Source organism: Rosa rugosa, chromosome 2 (assembly GCF_958449725.1).
Source record: "Rosa rugosa chromosome 2, drRosRugo1.1, whole genome shotgun sequence".
NCBI lineage: Eukaryota > Viridiplantae > Streptophyta > Magnoliopsida > Rosales > Rosaceae > Rosa > Rosa rugosa.
Genome location: NC_084821.1, coordinates 51,917,888 through 51,937,057, shown reverse-complemented (window position 1 = coordinate 51,937,057; position 19,170 = coordinate 51,917,888). Strand labels below are relative to the sequence as shown.

General features: G+C 38.3%; 1 pseudogene; it reads left to right on the top strand.

The window, feature by feature from the left end:
- Window positions 1-14,086: 14,086 nt before the first annotated feature.
- LOC133730959 (tRNA dimethylallyltransferase 9-like) lies at window positions 14,087-18,495 on the top strand (annotated as a pseudogene).
- The last annotated feature ends 675 nt before the right edge of the window (window positions 18,496-19,170 follow it).

Below are 19,170 nucleotides of genomic sequence, written 5' to 3'. Positions count from 1 at the left end.
ATCCATTCAAAACACAAAAGGCAGAATGCAGAATAAAACTTCCATAGATCAAAGAGTTGGCAGTTACAAATAGAGTGCTTAGTTGGAAAGTTACAAATCAATAGTAGAATGAGTATAAGTATCTGAACCTTGCATTGATCCAACATTGAAACACTAGTTAGCAAAAATCAGAACAATGAACTCTGAGCAATTCAAAAAAAGCAAAGATTGATAGAAGGGTGAGTATCATCAACTTTGATTGGCTCCTACCACTCTTTTCAAGCTTCCTTGGCAGGCTTCTGCATCTTCTTGTGTACCCTCTTTCCTAGCGAAACTAGGAAGCTGACTAATCCGACAAAAGGAATCCAAATCATTACCAACAATCCTCTAGTAAACGACCTGATATCTAAGCTGCTAAGAGGTTCAGTTGAGCTCGCATCTACCAAGTTGATGGCCTTGTAGAAGATCATGCTCCAGAAGAATAATGCAAGGCACATGAGCATTGTATACATCCACGCGAACGCTCTCTGGTAGATAGGAAATCCACAGAGCAATAGGAGAATGACGCACATAGAGAAACAAAGCATATACAATCGTTCTTGATGAACTCCTGAAAGAGTGTCGGCTGTCCCAGAGATGCAGGGGCGGGATGGAGTGCAAAATGCTGTGTCCTTGGGTGCATTTTTCCAAGTCTCACCAGGTGGGCTAACCACAAGGCTAGTCGCTAGCGATGCGAGCGCAGTAGCCACACCAATGAGCATTCCCTTTTGCTTCTCCACCCAGGTGGATTCCTTCTCCACTGGAATCCTCCTTTCTTCAGCTTCACCATTGGGCTGAGCAATTAATGCTACTAATGATGTCAGTCTTTGTCAATAGCTCTTGGGCTCTTTTCTTGAGAACACTTGATTCTTCTTGTAGGGAAACCAAGCGATCCGTGCTCTAAACCACAAATTTTCACTTTTAAAGAAAGAAACCAAAACTACAACATTTTTTTTTTTTGAATAAAACGACAAAACAGCAGCAGGCAACTGCAACATAAACCAAACAAAAGCTAAAGAAAACAACAAATTAAGCAAACTCTAAACTTGTTATGTTGCAAGCAAATGTCAATTGTTGCATACATACAATACATATATACATCCTCTAAATCTTATACTTAGAACGTATATGATCATTATGCGTAGTCTTCTATGGGTAAGCTTGGTAAATGGTGTTAACAATACTAGTACTCATTCTGTTAATGTTTGTATCGAGTTCAAAGTGATTGTACAAAAGTGAAAATAATATTAGCAACAAATTTTTTAGTTAACCAAATTCAAATACTAGTCATAGACCATGCTAATATTAGAACGACATATTCATATTCGTTTAAGTTTACCATACATATAGGATTCAAAAATTTTCCATACAAATGGTTTACAAACTCACATCTCATCTTTATCTTGATATCTAATATTTTTTATAGCTTATCGGTGAATCCATTTGCTTGTCGACACAACCAATACTAAAATGATTTTAAGTACATAGTGTTTCACTCAATATGTTAGTGAATAATATTACAACTAAGTTTCTTTTTAAAATTATACGTAATATCCATAAGGTGGAGAAAAGAACCTGTAGGTTGTTTAGCATTATTACTAAAAGGCGCTTTGCCAAATCAAAACACTACTGATGACAAACTTATGGTGAAAGTATATTAAGCCTATATATATGACAACAGGTGAATTGAAAGTATAAATCAAACTACGTTCCTTTTATTTAGGTTGAGTTAAATGGAGCACTTGAAACCCTGTGTGAGCAAGGATTTGGTGCATGGTCATATAGAATGTTGGGATTTTATCTGCAAGCTTTTTCCATCATATCTGCTTTCTATATTCTACAGTCTACATCATTCCAGGGTTGTATACAGAATTACAGATTGAATTAAAAGAAGTTCATGAACACACCAAGTCGAACAAGTCAGAGATAATAATCTGTGCCATTCTGTACATAATAGAACTGCCTATTTTTACTTAAGATACTGAGACCAGAGAAGGAAGTACATGAAAGAAGAATGAGGGAATGAGTATGGTTTGATTCTGCGCTTTTTTTTTTTTTTTTTGAATTTTGTTCCAGATTTCACTGAGCTGTAAATCAAGTTCATGTATTGTTCTGTTAATTTCAAATTGTTCTGCGCTTTCAGCCTTTTTCTATCCATCCATATACTTATTGTTCTGTTAATTTGTTACGATGGTCCGCCTATATGCGTCTCCCATGAATTCATTTCTCTGCATTTTTGTTACAATGGTCACTTCAAAAGAAACGATATGGTTTTAAGATGGAGGCAAATTTGAAATCTGTTGTCAAATTTTTTTAAAGAAAGGTAGACATAACTGATAATGAGTATGCAACTTTTTGAATGTGAGAGGCTCAAGTTATTAGGAATTTTCAAATTTTAAAAAAATGACCATATAGATTTTCAGTTCAAAAACCCTAAATCAAATTGGCTTGCTGTTCATTTTGCCTATTGTCAGGCAAACTTAAATCCATATTACAATTGTAAAGATAAGCTTTTGTCAAGGAGTTTGAATTTATTATCAACTTGCAGTCCTTTGTAGAGAAACACTGGAATGAGCATGGAAAACCTGCTGTAGAGGTGGTGATTCAAAAGGAATTACAATAAATTGCAGAATAGTCATTTGAAGACTTTGCTTTTTTAATAGTTTATGCTGACTGGAGACCATCTCCGCTTATTAGCTGACTAGCTCCATGTTCTTAATTGTCATGCCCTAGAGAAAAAAGCTGAAGCTGGAGAGTGGGCTGAATACCATGTGGAAGCAGTTAAAAGTTAAAACTGTAAGCTAGGTTACATCATTTCAAATTCAATTTAAGTTGATAGTATGGTTTTTGTCTACTAAACTGTAGTTCCCTCCCTTTTACCTTCGCCGTCCTATCTCTTGAAGAAATGGATCCCTGCAGTCAAGGAACAGTGGTCAGTGGTGAAAGCATTTGTTGAACCTCAACAAAGCCTATTGAAGCTTATACATCAAAAGTACATTAGCTCCCCATGTTATAAAAGCATAAGAATTTGTTGATCCTTACTTTCAGGTAAATTTCTGTTGAATCACTTTTTTTTTTTTTTTTTGGTTTATTTGCTTTGTTACATACAGCTTACAACAGTATTTTTGGGGTGACAGGAGGCAAAGAAGTTGAGCAAGCCATATGTTGATCACGTAGCCATTGTTGCAAAACCTCATCTTGAAAAAGTTAAAAGTGGTTTTGAAGCTCTATACAAAGCAGGTGGTTCAGGCCTACGAGAAATTTCTCAAATCCGCTTCCACAAATCATCGAGTATTGGCTTTTTGTCATGCTGTGTAACTTTTTGTGATAAGGACCAATCTCTATGGTTTTTTGTAATGGTGACGGTCCTTAAAAACAATCTCTTGCTCTGTACTTATAAGCACTGGTTGTCATGACCATTCTCTATATTCGTTGTAATGCTAATGGTCCCTGAAAAACAATCAACCAAAACAGCTAACATTTTGTACATCTACTGATCAATGTACATAAAAGCTTTTTGGCTATTCTTTGCTTTTTCATTCCATTTTTTTGCAATAACACACCAATTATTATTGAGACTAAAAAACCCGCAGCATCGCGCGGGCCTTTCTACCTAGTATTTTTCTAAAAAGATAGCATGACTTAACAATATATTTTATCCTAAAAATAAGAGATATGCATTAACTAAATAAGAGAACAAATCAAGACTTCAAATGAATCAAATCTGGTATAAACACTCAGTATCCTCTTGCCTTTAGAAGACAAGATATTATAGCCACCAAATCAACTTTTGAGCGATCAAGACACCATACAGACTTATTCGGGATTGAAGCATAGCTATCAATCCCAACAGTCGATCATGCAAAATGCAGTGAACGAACTTATCTAAAATGTCGTACGAGTCAGATAGGATCTTGACTTGCTCTTCAAGCTTTCACTTTCATTCTTCTCATACAAGTTTATAAACTAGGACTCAGTTATAAAGGAATGCCAACAAATACAACTTCCTATACTAACACAAGCTGATGGCCTTGTAGATGGTGATGCTCAAGAAGAATAATGTGAGGCACATGAGCACTGTATATATCCACACGATCACTCTCTTGTTGGATGGAAATCCACAGATCAATAAGAGAATGACGTTCATAGAGAAAACGAAGCATAAACAGTCGTTCATGATGAACTCGTTGAAAAGTACTGGCTGGACATAACTTGAGATGGCTGTCCCAGGGATGCAGGGTCTCGAAGGAGTGCAAACTGCTGGGTCGATCTGTGCATCTTGCCAAACCCCACCAGGTGGACTAACCACAAATCTGGTCGCCATACATGCGATCGCGGTGGCCACACCAATGAGCAATGCCCTATGATTCTCCACCCAGTTGGATTCCTCCTCCACTGGAATCCTCTTTTCTTGAGCTTTACTACTGGGCTGAGCAATGCTGCCCGTCTTCATCAATAGCTCTCTTTCCTTGAGAACATTTGACTCTTCAGTCAAGCGATCCATTCTCTGCACAACAAATTTCCACTTTCAAAGAAAGAAACCAAAAAAGCAGTAAAACTGAAAAAAAAAAAAAACAGCAGGCAACTACTGCAAAAAAATGGCTACTACAGCAAACTCTAAACTTGTTTCGTTGCAAGCAAATGGCTACTATTGCATACATACAATTCCAAAATCTTATACTCAAAACCTGTACGAAACAGCAAATGGGTAAATTACAATAAGCCTAAGCATTTGGAAATCTAAGATAGTGCGGATCACTAATTTGTATGCAAGTCGAGATACTAGCTAAACCAGAAGAATGCTCAGATTGATGGAAACATAGATTCATAAAGCTGGAGTCCATGCCAAATCTTAGTTTAAGAAAGTGAAACAATCAAACCCTGGTATCATCATTGCTAAGCTACAACATCAGTTACAAACAGACCAAGTTTTCACTAGTTGCCTATAAAGATGCAGCAAGCAAGTGGATTACAGAATATATGTTTGATACTATTGAATATGGTGGAAGAAACTAGGCGAGGTACTTGCTGTGCAAGGCCCGAGTGGCCCTTGCATAATTTTAAAATTGTATTAGCGGCACCACCCCCTACGACGAATCCTTAAATGCAATTTCAGCAAGACCAATTTGTATGTGGCCATTTAGCTGTGTGAAAGGTCTAAACAAACCAATGGAATTAGCTAATTATCTTTGATGGACTACAATATCTTGCAAATGTTATATAGTCAGCAACGCAGCTAACTCTGGATCTAGATTTTATATGAAACAACAGCCAAAACTGGCTGCAGCATCAACAAGCACTACCAGTAGCTTAAGTCATTATGATTTATGAGGCATGAAAAGGACATCCACCATCGATCAGATTTTTCTTTTCATTCTTCTTTCGGTTATACCTGAAAACATCTCAACCCAAACCTGACTTCTTAATGACAAGCTAGTCTAAATACCAGGACCTGTTTAACTTCTTATCTCCTACAATTTCTCAATATGCCAACACATTTGTCAATAACATAAAACATATATGTTATTCAATCCTAAATGATGGCAACCTCATGTTTAATATTCTAACATCCTCGGCCTGGAGGAATTCATCCCAGACTCTACTGGGGTGACAATACTGTAGGGAAGGTCCTGGGGCAGGAAAAAAAAAAAAAAATGAGGAAGGAAAAAGCTGCAATTTGCATCTCACAAATTTGTACCATAGTCAACTCAAATCTTACACGAGATAATCTCAAGTTACCCCTGATGTTAGCAAATACAGGAGAAATAGAGATATGTTGTATACCAAAAGCCAAACGGTCAAAAGATTTAAAAAGCGTTTCTGATTGGCCAACATAAGAATGGAAAAGCTATATTACCTGTAAGTAGCAACTACTGCTCTATATGGCACCATATATCAGGGACAATAGAGCTCTCATTTTCATCGAGTATAAGCTAATCAAACACTAAAGCTATAATCCTCGATATCTAGTATTACAGGGTAACTAGTTTGGCGGCAGGGAACCAGCAAAGCAATCACCAAGTTTGCTTTATGATGTGCACGATTTGATTCTTGTTACAAATCAAGTTCCTTAAAACAGCTTTCGATCCCTCATACATTGACTGCCGGTCACTTCACCATCAAGACAGAGTGAATTGAAAAAATTGCACATCAACAGATGGCTTAAAGGAACCATTTTGTTATCTAACCATATAATGAAATGCTACATTGCATAATAGTCAATCCTGGCAATTGAAGCGTAAATTTCAATCACAAAGACAAACAAAGTAGAGCATGCAAAAGTAATCAAAGATCCATTACCATCCAACCCACATATGAGGGACTGTGACATCAAATGCCATCAAAACTCTCCGTTGAAACTCAGAGCAATCCTAAAAAGTTGCTCAATCAAATCTATGTCAACAGAACTATAGTGACATGCTTCAATAAGAATAAGGAAATCTTCTTATAAGCAACTACCATGATGCAAAATTTCAACCAAAAAAAAACTACCATGATGCAAAATGACCACAATGAATCATGTCCTTTCCCTATACCTCTTGGTAGATCAATGTTCTTCTTCTCCTTGGAGAGACCTGACTATATTTCCCAGTTAATGAACCCTGAACAGGGCTTCACTGTAGAAATAGGAGAATTGTGTCACTGGCACCTCACCGATACAGAGGTGAGCAGTTGTCACTTAAAATTACACAAAGGGAACAGATTATGCTTAGCCTAATCAACTGGAAGGAAACCCCAACTCAAAGCACTCAAGCTTTTACTTCCCACCCAAAGTCTCAAAATGCACAGGGCATTGATATCCACTCTGAGTTCTCAATAAGATGGACAAGCATCCATTTACATGAATTTTCGCGTACTTCAGAGTGTGATTTTCTTTGAGGTTACACTTCAAATTGTTGCTTGGCCATGGTGCATTTTGTACTTGAACAATTCTTCACACATTTCTCGCTACCTAACCACTACGCTAACACGAAGCCATATGCATGCACACAAACACCAAAGAGTAGACCAATCTGGTTATCACCTAAGACTCTAATGCATGAATATGACAGCAAAAGATGAGAAAAACAGAGAAATGCACCCAGGAGGAGCAGATCCTCAACATCGTTAGCCACTTTCTCCCACAGATGAGAGAAAAGGAGAAAACTGAAAACAGAGGAAGTCCTCAAGTGGGAGCAAAATGAAGCAGAAACGGAAACAAATTGAACTGACAAAGAAATGAAAGACAGAAGCATCGACTACTGATGGATTGTAACACAGAATCATTTCAAATTCTTACAGTCAAAAACATCAAAATGTAAAGACAAAATAATCATTTCATACTGGATAGTGCAAACCCTATAACAAGCAATCAAACCAGAGATGCAAGTTTATGTATCATACACGAAAACCACATAAACTACTGTTGGCTTGTTTATCGCAATAGAATAATGAAATTAATCAGCAAGTACCTTATAAGATCTAAACTTTATTGATAAAGGTTTGCACACTCTGAACTAAGTTCCCTTCATAACAATGTTAAAGCTCTAACATTCAAATCTAAAATCCTCAAAATAAGAAAACCAAAGAGCCACAATCAAAGATAAGCAAAACCCCAAAACAACAATCATTTTCTTTGTTCATGTAAAAAACCTCCATCACTTTAGGGCCGGCTTTAGAGGTTTACTGCAAAGCCTCAATATTTCAATGATTAAGCTCTAAATAAACTAGACCCAAACTAGCCTTGCATCTAATAAACTAGACCCAAGCCACTCAGCCATCAACCAATTCACACCCGTTCTCCAACACATGCACAACTACCGAATGAGAACACAGTCCTAATTCAAGAAAGAGAAAAACGGTTTAGGGCCTTGCACAATGTAAATTGTTCTTTCCAGATCACAATATAACGTTATCCTCCTTTAGAAACTTTAAGCACACCTCTGAGATAATCAAGTTTAATTAATCTTCAAACTTCTACCATTATCTTTACACATCAGAGAGCATTCTAGAGAATATAATCCAACACCCCAGCAACACAAACTGCAATTATAGAGAATATACCATACCAACCCAAACTTGCAGCAATCAACCATACCGAAAATTAATCAGTAAACTACTGGAAAGTTTCAGAATTACCTCTATATATAAGCTCCTTCATGAGATCCGCTTCTGTAGTGTCTTGCTCAATTTCTTCTCTAATCTCGTTCTCCGCTTCTCGATCCCGAGCCGGTGCTTGGAGTGTTCGAGCTTGAATCTGAGCTTGCTCTTCTTGGTTCTCCATTGCCAGCAGCCGAGAAATTTCAGAAAACTAGATGAGAAAAGCTTTTGGAAACAAAAGAGCTTCGAACCGGCGGTGCCAAGTATAAACTCTCTCACTCATTACTAAGAGTTGGTGAGATCTGCATTAATATGCATGGCTAAATTAAAAATGCAACTTTTGCATTTGAGGAATGCATGCCCAGAATACGTAATACTAACAGCATAAAAAAAGCAACGTTAAGTAGAATAAGAAAGCTGATACTTAATATTAGCCGCGCCTTGATCATAAAGTCATACAAGTGATACAAACTATTAAAAAAATGAAAGGTTAGATTCCACTAATTATATATCGACTCACAAAATAAAAATAATTTAATTTTTTTTTTTTGGGGTATTTCTTTGTTAGTTATTTACGTTGAGATTTGCGATTGCGATACACATATATACCCAGTAAACATAATGCAGCTAGAGATGACTATCTAACCAATGGCACAGATAATTCTACTTGAATGGAATTCGATTTACCGCAACATATTCATGAGTCATGACCGTACTTGTAGATTGAGTTGATTAAGGGAATCAACAAGGAAAAATTTGGTAGCGTCTTATTGAATACAACAATTCGATGTGTTTGCACTAGATAGACATGTGCATTTTCAAAATCCAACATTTTGTGGGTTTTCCTAGAATTAGTCACCACATTTCTCAAGTTAGATGGCATCTCCTGAGGTAAGTGAGAGCGGATAAACTATGGCATTGGAGTTGTCTCCGGAGGTGGGTGACGAACTGACGATGAACGTGCTATGATGCATGCTAGGAGAAACAAGATAGGAAAAAGTGAAAAACGGTAAAATGAGACTTTGAACAAAAAAAATTTAATTCGAACCGTAGAAAATAAATTTGAGGGTGTCACTAGAAAGTAGAAACTATAATGAATTAGCCGGCGAGGATAAGTCAGGCCTGGAGATAAATCGATTTGACTTGCCAAACAGTAAGTTAGTTCTAGACTAGGAAACAATTCAAATACGAGATATGTTTCACAATGATATGGGGATGGGGGTGAGGTTATCTTTTTGTTTTTGTTTACCTTTAAATGAGACTGTCACACGACATTTGTTGACCTTTCTCTCTTGGAAAAAAGAGTTCATATAATTCACCCTACAAAATTTATGGTTTTGGTAATAACTAGTAAGCCATGAATGCAATATCTATAATGATTTAGCTGCAAAAACATCATACAAGTTGAAGTGACCAAACATATTCAATGTACAATAATTGATAGAATAATGACCAATTTTATTTTATCTTTCCTACTTTTACACCTTAAAATCTTAAATCAGTAGTGCTCATTCACTTTCAAAATAAAATTTTCCTCATAATAGAACTATAACCAGTATATGAAGTTATGAACATTTTTTTTTTTTGAGCGCAAGACGACCGACTATATTAATGAAACCCAAGCGAATTACATTAGGTACAGAGGAGTTCCTCCAGTATTGTGGGAACAGATCCACACCACGAGAGTGCCAAACCTGTGCCTAGAGCACACTTGGCCAGCTTATGAGCTAAAACATTAGCATCCCTACCTACATGAGTAAAGCGGCAGTTCTGAAAGAACAAAAGAGCATGAGAGATATCATCTGCCAACCTACCAAACTCCGAAGTATCTTCCCCATCAGCTTGAATAGCATTAACTAGCTGCAGGCAGTCGGTTTCAAACACAACCGGAGCCAAACTGAACTGCTCCACCAAACGAAAGCAAGCCGCCCAGCAAAAGCTTCAACCAAAGCAGCGGAGAGAGCTACACCTATCCTAGCACAAGCCCCAGCAACAGTCCGGCCATCAGCATCCCGGACTACTACCCCCATACCACCCCTATGAGCAACTGCATCATAAGCACCATCCATATTAACTTTAAGCCAACCTACTGGAGGAGGAGTCCACGGTCTAGAACGACGTCCTGCCCTCAGAGCTTTAAAAGGGAAAGACGTTTTCATCAACTGGAAAAGATTCATAGCTTGAAAGTACACCTGAGAGATGGACTGAAATTTGTTGTTCCATACTCTCTTATTCCTTTCTTTCCACACTGACCAAAGTATGATCAATAGAAGAGAAAAGTTCTCACATGAAAGGGAGGAATTACATGCCTTCAGCCAAAGCAATAGTGAATCAGAGGACATTACCGAAAGCACCCCATGCAGCGAGGGCACCATCATTAACAAATCCCGTACAAAAGGACATTCCGCCATAATATGCAGAATAGACTCATCTTCCTCATTACAGAAATAGCAACCACCCACCAAAGGCACCCTCTTACCACGAAGCTGAGATAAGGTAGGTAAAATGGATTGACATACCTTCCATGCATGCACTTTGACCTTGCCAGGTACCTTTGTAGCCCAAACACACTTCCAAAAGTTAGGAGGTTCAGATGAACTAGAAGCCTCCACCAAAGCAGAATGAAGTGAACCAAAGGCCAAATGATATGCACTCTTAGTCGTAAATCGACCTTTAGAATCATAATGCCAGACAACTCGGTCAACCACCCTATTGTTACTTAAAGGCAAAGAAAGAATTAACAAGGCATCCTCAGGACTGAAAATAGTCTGCACCAAATCCCTGTCCCACTCCCCATTCCGAATCAACTCACTAACCTGAGAATAAGGTACATCCTAGAGCCGTAAAGGCCTGAAAAGGTGAGGCCGTGGGATCCATGGATCCTCCCAGATGTGAACAGAAGAACCATCCCCTATTTGCCACCGTATACCCTTCCTTATAACCTCAATAGCCCCAAAAATCCCACGCCAGCAAGCAGAAGGAGACCGGGGACTCGGGGCCTGTAAAAAAGGAGTATTGGGAAAGTATCGTGCTTTGTACAAGCGACTTACTAGAGAATTCGGATTCTTGATTATGCGCCAGCCTTGCTTAGCAAGTAAAGCCAGATTATGAGCATACAAATCTCGAAAACCCATTCCACCTTCACCTTTAGGCAAGCAAAGCTTCTCCCAAGACAACCAATGGATTTTCCGATTATCATCCTTGCTTCCCCACCAAAATCTAGCACACATTTGATGCAAAGAATCACAGAAGTCTTTAGGAAGCAGAAAACAACTCATGGAGTAGGATGGGAGAGACTGCGCCACCACCCTAATCAATAGATCATTTCCAGCTCCACTAAGGAGCTTACCTTGCCAACCAGCTAGTTTCTTGCTCAATCGCTCTTTGATATAGGCAAAAGACTCTGTCCTCTGTCGACCCAAATAAGTGGGTAACCCTAAGTACTTCTCGTGCTTTCCTTCTATCATTACACCGAACAAAGCTGCCATAGCCAGTTTAACATCCTCAGGGACTTTCTTACTGAAAACAATGCTGCTCTTAGCAAAATTAATTTGTTGACCCGACGCCAATTCATAATCCTCCAACACCGCTTTTATGTGGTTACATTCAGCAAAGTTTGCTTTACCAAAAAGCAGACTATCATCAGCAAAAAGTAAGTGATGAACGGCCGGAGCCCCTTCACAAACTTTAATACCAGACAAGGCTCCCACAGACGCCTTACTTTCCAAAAGAGCTGAGAACACTTCCGTACATAACATAAATAAGTAAGGAGAGAGAGGATCCCCCTGTCGGAGACCCCTAGAGGGAATGAGATAACCCCGAGGTTGACCATTAATCAGAAAAGCATATCGTACTGTAGTAACACACTGCATAATAATTCCAACCCAGGATTCATCAAACCCTAACCTCAACAGAACCGCTTCCAGAAACTTCCATTCCATTCGATCATACGCTTTACTCATATCAAGCTTTAAAGAGAACACTCCCTCAGTACTGGAATAACAGTTGTGGATATAATGAGATACCTCATTGGCTATCAGAGTATTATCTGTAATCAATCTTCCCGGTATGAAAGCACTCTGAAAAGGAGAGATGATAACATCCAAAATTTTCTTCAATCTGTTCTCTATAACCTTAGAACAAATCTTATAAATAACATTACAAAGAGCAATTGGACGTAAGTCAGCGACAGACACAGGATTCTTCACCTTTGGAATCAAGCAAATATGAGTGAAATTAATTTCACCCAATAACTGACCTGAAGTGAGAAAACTCTGAACTGCAGATACAACATCATTCCCCACAACATCCCAATATTTCTGAAAGAACAACGGGGGCATACCATCCGGTCCTGGAGCCTTAGTAGGGTACATTTGAAAAAGAGCAGCCCTAATCTCCACCTCCGAGTACGGAGCACAAAGGTCTGCATTCATACTAGCAGTGACTCGCGGTTGGATTAAATCAACTGAATCATGCATATGATTAAAATCAACTGTCCCAGCCGAGAACATCTTTGAAAAGTAATGAAGCACCACGCCCTCCATCCCTTCCATAGAGTCTTTCCAAACACCCTCGTGATCAAAAAGCCCAAGCAACCTATTCTTGGCCCTGCGGTTAGAAGCTTTGCGATGAAAAAACTTGGTGTTCCGATCACCTTCAGTTAACCATGTAATCTTGGAACGTTGTTTCCAGTAATCATTCTCCTCCTCCAGTAAACCATCCAACTTGACATAAAGACTCACACTTTCACCTTGATTCTCCACAGACAAGGGAGATTCAGAGAGAACTTGCAAACGTGCCCGGAGCTGATCAATCTCACGTCCTCTGACACCAAACACACTCCTCTGCCAGTTGTTCAAAGAGAAACGAGTGTTCATAATTCTCCTTGACACTTGGTACATAGGTCGCCCCAAGATCGGCTTACTCCAACCCTCCGTAACCACATTCTGACAATCATGATGATGGACCCAGAAGCTTTCGAACCTAAACCTACGCCCACCCTTTTTAATGACCGGCACCGCAGCCCCAATAGCTTCCAAAAGGATAGGAACATGATCGCCGTGGATAGGTGGGAGATGAAGAACCCGTGCTGCAGGGAAGATATCAGACCAGGTGGACGTAGCCACCGCCCTATCAAGTCTGCTTCTCATTCCAGGACCACGCCATGTAAAAGAAGCCCCGTGGAAACCTAAATCCACCAGATCGCAGTGACTCAGCACATCCCGGAAAGGCTGCATCTGACCTTCCCTACGTACCACGCCACCCTCCTTCTCCGAGGCATGAAGAAGCTCGTTCATATCTCCAATAACCACCCAAGGCAAAGATGATTCATCCCCCAGAGAGTTCAGCAAGGACCAGGTGAGATGCCGGTTCGCAGTGACAGGATTCCCATACAAACCTGTCAGACGCCATGCAATCCCAGATCCATCAGAAACCCTAACCTCCACGTCAACATGAGACGACGACTTTGAAAGGAAGCGGATATCTAGACCGTCAGCCCATAACAACGCTACCCCACCGGACTGTCCCGCACTGAACACCGCTTCACAATTCAAAAAGCCAAGCTACAGCCTTAAAGAGTTCATATAATCCCAATCATCCACCTTCGTTTCGGAGAGGAAGATAATCGATGGTTGATGCTGTCGAATAAGACGTTTCAACGATTGAACGGCGGCCGGATTATTAATCCCACGGCAGTTCCAGGCCAAAACCTTCATATTAGGGTTTGGCGGTGCTGTGCTCCAGAGAGCGCCTAGATGAATAATAAGATTTTAATAAAGCAAACCAAAACAAGTTAGTGACTCCTAATTATATGAAGTTATGAACATAAAAGAAGGTGAAAAGTTGGGGAGATATATTTATCTGTACCCAAAAATACAATAAAAACTTAGACACTTAGCATATGTCACATAAAATAAAATAAAATAAGACACTCCAAAGCCTCACTCTCAGTTCATCCAAAACCCAAAAACCCCATTGAAACCTCAAAATGATTATCAGCAGTACCATGTCCGGACGCTTCCCTCGTTTTCCATCCTCGTCGGAAAAGCATGTCTTCCGGTCGGCAGTCAAGTTTACTTTCACTCTCCGGTGGCGACCTTTCACCACCTTGTGCTCTGTTTCGGCCACCCAGAAGAAGAAGAAGAGCAAGGAGAAGGTGATCGTGGTATCGGGGCCCACCGGAGCCGGGAAGAGCCGGCTGGCACTCGAGCTCGCTAAGGTGCTCAACGGCGAGATTATCAGCGCCGACTCTGTCCAGGTTTGACCAAATTTGCAATACCCACTTCAAGTTTTTGGCTTTTTGGAAAGTTTTAAAGGAAAATGGGAAAATGTGGTTTCTTTTTGAAGTAAAGCATGTATTGCTGAATTGGGTATTGAAATTTGTACTTGTTATGATGCATTGAACTTATGTAAGAGCTAGTTTGGTTGCTTATAGAAGGATTGACTGTGGAAGATGTATAGAACAATGAAGAAGAGGGGGAGCTCTAGTTGATCTGTAAATGAAGGCTGACTATAACCAGTAATTCTTAGGCCTGCTTATAGTGTCCACAAAACAAAAAGATAAGCAATTGAAGTAAAAAACACATTCAGACAGAAGAAACATTGTAGTGTAAGATGAGATAAGCAATCTCCATCGAAATCACATTGTCTTTGTTGATTTACTTTTGTTCAGAATTAGAGCAGTTTACAACTTGTGCAATATAGGTTAAAGTGACTTCATTTGATATGGCTTTTGCGGCACAGGTATATCGGGGTCTTGATGTTGGATCGGGAAAGCCTTCTCCAGGTGATAGAAAGGTGCTTTCTTAATTGAGAAATATGTTTGAGCATGCTTCTACACTGAAATTCAATTTATGGATTTCCAAAGTATTTCATGTTCATGTTAGTTTTATGTTTTAACCATCGTTATGGTGAAAATTTAGTATCATAAGAAGATAGGCAACTTAAAAAGCTCTAGGTGTTCTTAAAACATATGTAACATGATTGTTTTGGATTGGATTGTCCCTAAGATCTGACTTGAATTTGAGCCTGTCTAGCTCTGGCAGATCACTGTATCTTCTGCAATGAGTCTGAACATACTATCCAGAACTATTATTATCTGTTTTTGTGCAATTTAGGAATAGTAATGGATGCAGTAAATCTGTGCTATGGACTTTTTTATAACTGTTTGTGAAAATTTCATATATAGATAGAAGTGTAGAACAACTCTTACCAATTGCAAAAGTCAGGTCCTTAGATCATGGAAAAAGTGAACACTTTATCATATTGGTAAACAAATAATTTTTATACTGAAAGAAAAGAAAACAGTCTAATTGAAGATAGGTTTTTATGACTTTTCTTTTAGTCATTATAGGTTCATGTAACATGATATTGAATTCTACTGCTAATAATTGATGACTGGAAAGCTTCTGCCTCCATCAAAATCTCAGCTTCTCTGGTTTATTAGGTCAATGCCATTTTAATAATTATTAGCTTCTTCCTTTTCTTTTCTTTTTTGGTGCAGGAAGTACCACATCATCTGGTTGACATATTGCACCCATCTGAAGGTGTGTTTACCTACTAAATATAAGGGCAGATAGAAATGCATCATCGTATATATATTCTCATCTGCTATAACTTGGAGGCTTTAAAAGATGGTTCTAGTTGTATGCCTAAATGATGTTGAGTTTTCTACTGCTATGTTTGGAACTTTGGATATATCTGTTCTCCCAATTTAACACATGTATTATTCTTCAGACTACTCTGTTGGACAATTTATGAGGATGCAAGGTAAGCTACAAGGTGTATTCTTGATAATGGCCGTGTTCCCATAGTTACTGGTGGCACTGGATTGTACGTGCGATGGTAGGTGCTACTATGTTCTTGTGTAAATATTTTCTACAAAATTTTCTCTTTAATGAATATTTTAATTATGTTAAAGTTAGAATGTTAAGTCACAGAAATGCCACTTAGCTGTTGATAAAATAGCCTTCCTGGTAAACAAATATCTTCTGAAAAGACAACTCTATGTTTGTCGGTGATATTGGCACCATTTAACTCAGTCTCTTCAGGTTGAATTCAGATACACTCTGGAATTTAGAGGGATGCTGTTATTTATTTGTTTTTCTCTTCTCTTCGGTTGTATTCATAACATTATTTGTTGTCATAAATATCAGGTTAATATATGGAAAACCAGATGTTCGCAAAGCCTCAAAAGAGATCGCATCTGAAGTGTCTTCTAAGTTGGCAGATTTAGAAAGAAATGGACACTGGGATGCAGCTGTGCAGTTGGTGATCAAAGCAGGTGACCCTAAGGCTCAATTTTTGGCTGCTAATGATTGGTACCGATTAAGACGCAGCCTGGAGATCATCAAGGTTAGTCTGTAATGTTTCTGCTTATATATGTGAATAATGGAATCTCCCCCTAGCCCCGTTCCAAACAAAAAAGAAGGGACTTAAATGATACATTTTTTAAACAGAGAGACACATGACAAACATAAGTGTTTTGTTGATAACTTAACTCATTGTTGTCTCTCTGGTTGAATTTTTTTTTTTTTTTTTCATGAAATGACAGTCTAGTGGATCACCTCCATCTGCCTTCAAAGTACCGTATGATTCTTTCCGCAAAGAATGTGATTCTAGTGTAGTAGACACTAATGACATTAGTCATTCTGCTGATGTTGTGGAGGAAGTTAAATCAAAGGAATTGGACTATGACTTCATTTGCTTTTTCCTCTCAAACCAAAGGGTTGATCTATACAGATCAATTGATTGGCGATGTGAAGATATGGTGTCAGGTAAGTCATATTGGGGTACATTACTACAGATTGATCATCCATCTTTGTGTTATCGAATCAAATCAGAAATTTCATTTGTTTTACATAAGCTCATCATTTAGTTTACTGCAGGAACTGATGGTCTCTTGTCTGAGGCCAGATGGCTGCTTGATGCGGGTCTTATTCCAGATTCCAATTCAGCAACCAGAGCAATTGGCTACAGACAAGTATAGCTCTCTTCTTGTTTGATTCATTGATATTACATAAACTTTTTTATTATTCAAACAATCATTCTTGATTTTTTTTTTTTTTCATTAGAATCTTATGCTCTTTGTTATATCATGTTATTATTGTTTGCAATGGGTAGTAAGTAGTAACACTCGGAATTGTTTCAGGCTATGGAGTATTTATTATTGTGTAGAGAGCAAGGAGGTAGTTCTTCACCAAGAGAGTTCTACAACTTTTTGGCTGAATTTCAAAAGGCATCTAGGTAATGCATTTTCTCTCTACAATTCTGTTTTAAAAGCTCATTTGAATAATATATATATATATATATATATATATATATATGTGTGTGTGTGTGTGTGTGTGTGTGTGTGTGTAATAAATCTGTATAAAAAGCCATAAGCCAACTTTTTTGGACATGCTCAATAAATATTGCTTATACTTTTTATAAAAGCAACATCTGATAAAACCATTGGGTTAGGGGGAACAAAGAGACATTTTGCAAATATCTTTTAGGAGTTATCCATTTGAATTTACTTGGTAAAAGATCAAGTAATACAAGAAAGAAAAGTACGAGTGCCACCATCCTCAGCATTCAAATTTGTTCCAAAGGGTAGCATTCTCATTTTGTTACAGACATCTTCAAATGTTTGACGGTATCTCGTTTCTTTTCCAAAACGAAGTTAACATTTAACTTGCATGATTGTGTAGAAAACCTGGTGCTGCATGGAGCTTTAATAGTCCCTGTGTCCTATTTAGTGTTTACCTGTTTCTTACTCATTACATTCAAATTTTTAACCCAGAATTTGTTAATTCTCTGCAGAAATTTTGCAAAACGGCAATTGACATGGTTTCGTAACGAGCATACCTATCACTGGCTTGACGCTTCCAAACCCTTGGTATGCTCTCCAATTTGTTTCCATTATTTGCTAGAGATGTAGGTAACTCTCCCCTCAGCTATATGTATTATTTCCCACACTATTTCTTTGCACCTGTGAATGGTTAGACATATTAGCTTTAGCAATTTTTTTTTTTTTTTTTGTCATTAATCAATATGGGCATCTGGAATTGTTAAATTATGCTCATGTAAATTTTGTGTACTCATCTCACACTGGACAAGTTTTGCAGGATACTGTTCTAAACTTTATTTGTGATGCATACCATGACAAAAGTGGAAATTGGGTTGTGCCTGAATCATTGCAAATGAAGAAAGAATTGTCAAGCCGCCGAGAAGAGACTGAACTAAAGAGCTTTCGAACTAAGAACAGGTATAGTATACGAACATTGAATGGTTTTAGTTATTGTTGAGTTGGCACAAAGGGCTAATAGTTTTGTTTTTATGCAATCGTGCAGGCATTTTATCAGACGTGAAGATTGTTCAGATATTCTAGACTGGATACAGAGAACACAAGGCTGAAACAATGAATTGTCTATTTAATATTCACTTCCTCGGTGCTTTATTTTTGCCAAAGCGTCTGATATGATCAAACAGAACTATACTTGAGTAGGGATAATCTTCCCCTTACCGGCCAAGAAATCTCATCACAGAGTTTGTTTCTTTGGATAGGTTAGCTTTTAAGGCTCCAGCTTACAGCAGCTTTTATGTTGAGTCCTCACTGTGATTTATGTATCTTTGCAAAAGCTCAACGACAATAACTTTTTATTATCCAAAAGATCGACCACATATAGAATCATAAATTCGTAATCATCCATGGATACATGAATAATCAAATTAGAGAAGAGAAACTCTTGATAGATTTCGAGAATTGCACTTCACAGTCTCGAAAATATTAGCATCTTTGCAATGTCATTCAGTCATTGTAAAGCGATTAACAACCTAACATGAATGGATCAACTCACATACAAACTCGGACTCCCATATAAAAATATGCACCAAACGCCATGTGGAAATGTTCTTGTTTTGATCCTCGACATCCTAGCTCTTGTTGGCATCGATACGACAATCGTCGATCATCTTGTTGCACTAGATTCTCTAGGGTGTTTGACATTAAAATAAGATTTGTTTCCCTTTGAATGAGACTGTCACAAAAGATGTATTGACCTAGCTTTCTCCCTTCGGGAAAGAGAGCTC